We start from the raw sequence: 2718 nt of genomic DNA, 5'->3' as shown, positions 1-2718 counted from the left end.
TAGATCTTATTAATCAGGCAAAGTCATCAATAAGTCAATTGTCTAATGATAATCGATTTGTCTCAGTCAAGAAAAAAAGGCCAAAAACTCTCAGATACATTTCTTGGTGTGTGTCAACGGAGTCCTGAGGGAGACGATGAAGGCTAATGTAATGTAATCTACTCTAAAAAGACAGTGAGGTGAATATGTGTGTATATATTAAACAGACAGAGTAGATATTGATCCATTAAAATCACACTGACACTGATCGATGAGTATGAATGTTCAGTACAATTAGAACTTGTTTAAAACTACATAGACAACAAATACAGACCGGGAGTTTAATTAGTTAATCCTAAAAGTCAGTTCATTGATCCCTGCAGTGTGCTGTGTATTCCTGTGCTTACATACAGGTGGTGGTGGTGGTGGTGGGGGGGGTCGGAGGTGTTCCATAAAGAAGTGATGCGAGCTGTTAACAGAGAAGTTCCTAGCATGTGTATTTCCTCTGATAAATGAAGCAGTGACTGTTGTTTTCTAACACAGAGCTCCCAGTTGTACAGAAAGTATTTCAGACTCTCTCTCCCGGCCCAGTGGTCTACTTTAGTGTGCAAACCAAACCAGGTCGCACTCATCCAGCCAATCATGTGGGCTCTCCTGAACTGGTTCATCACCAGAGGAAAGCAGCCGGGCTCAGCACAGATGTGGGCGAGTCGGACAAGATGATCTAGCCGACGATTAGGAGGCCGGTATCTAGTTTCTGAAAGAGGAAAACAAAACCCAGAGTTGTGAAAGGAGGCGTCACAGACCACTGTAGGAAGTGGTATTCAAATAATACCAGATACGCTGTTCCTCCCTGCGGCTGGAGGGACGCACACAAAGTTTATTAAAGAGCTGCAGCCTCCAGTGCAACCAGCAGCACACGCAGTCAAAGCTTCATTCATAGCAGTCACTTCAACAACAACTAATACAAATTCTCTATTGCATTTGCAGGTTGTTGAACTTTGTCCCTGCTGGCCACCGTAGCCCCTGAGGCCAGCAGCCAGTCAAATATACGCAAAACAATGAGCGTATCACACAGGCACCTGCTTTGTTTCTGTGAGAGCTGCTGCACACACCATAAAGCATCGTCACAGCGAGGGGAGACGCTGGCTAAAAAGGGAAATTAAAAAACTTGTCAACTACAGCGCGACATGTGACTCTGAGAGCGGGGGAAGATACACTGCAAATATATTTATAAAGTGAAGAAAATAGCGTTTGAAGGCGACTGTCTTTGTTAAATGTCAAACTCTTAATAATTATTAGTTCATTTAAAAACTTTTTCCTTTTCAAGCTCCAAAATAATGGGAAATTGTTCACAGCTCAAACATTTATTAGTTTATTTCAAAAGTTTGACTTCAGTTAAATGTAGTGAAGCCAGATCCTCAGTGTTAAAGGTTCTATTACTATATCGGAGGGAGGAGACAGAGGACAGAAACAGACTGAAAGTGTCTCTGTTAGTGTTTCCAACAATCACCAACTCTGGTTTGGTGGAAATAAGTCCTTAATTCACTTCATTTACTGATGTTGTTCATGAGGTTTGCAGCCACTGTAGTTTCTCCTACACACCTCTGTAACAGAAACACATCATGATTTAACCATTTATAGGCAGACTCACTGTATGGCAGCCTGAGTGGCACTGCATCGTGTTTTATCCATTCAAAGATCAGCACAGAGGGAACTTTATCTGTTAGCGACTTTGTGCATTGACACTTTGCTGAAGTGGCAGGCGACGCCGGTGTCACCATGACAACTTATCCTCCACCGACCTGCAGAGTGTGACAGTCTGCGTTTGGCGAGCAGAGAAGATCTGAATTCCTTGTGTACCTGTGAAACATGTGAGTGTGAGAACATCAGGTCCAGATTCCTTTTACCGGAGCAGGACTCATTATTCTGACAGCGGCCCGCGGGGGTTTCCTGTGGGAGTACCGTCATCGTGGTCTGCTGTGGGGTTCAGGTCTCATCAGAGCTGCAGGTGTGTGCTGCCTTCATGACACGCTCTGCAGGTTTCCACGCCGTCAGTACCTCCAAACACAGCGCACCGAAACACAATGATTTACTCCACTCAGTCTGAAAACAGAACGAGTGGAGGAAGAAGGTTTTACTAAAGTAATTCCAGCAATAAAAACTTTATTTAAAAATATATTTAAAGTAGAATTATGGCCACATATTAATAACATATATCATATTATTGGAATGAATGTTTTCATCCCTTTAATGGTTCTGGTAAATGTTCTCATTTTAATAACTTTAATCTACAATAAAACATCATTATTTATTTGTTGTATAGTTTTATATTATTAGTTTATGTACTAAAGCTGTCAGATAAATATATATAAACTGAAAAGTACATTTCCCTGTAAGATATAGTTATGTTTATACCTCATACTTAATGTACTTTCCACCAGAGGATCATCGTGATGTGTTTAAATAAAGCTTCTGATCAGGTTTTCTTTCGAGTTACAAACTAAAGGTAAACATTTAAATTACGTAGTGAGAGGATTTCCTACAGCGTCACATTTTCGAGGCTTCGCTTCGTTAGTTAAATCTGAAAGCTAATGTTAGTAAAACTCAGGCTAATTATCTAGCTAATCTACATCATTATAACTGGTCAAGGCAGACGACCACCCACCTAGAGCCGAAGGGTCTCTCCGAGGTTTCTGCCTGTTAAAAGAAAATTTTCCTCTGCCCCTGTCTCCAAGG

Source organism: Morone saxatilis, unplaced genomic scaffold (assembly GCF_004916995.1).
Source record: "Morone saxatilis isolate NCDOM2014 unplaced genomic scaffold, NCSU_SB_2.0 Contig21, whole genome shotgun sequence".
Classification (NCBI taxonomy): Eukaryota; Metazoa; Chordata; class Actinopteri; family Moronidae; genus Morone; species Morone saxatilis.
The sequence above is the reverse complement of the archived record's forward strand: the minus strand, read 5'-3'. Positions refer to the sequence as shown.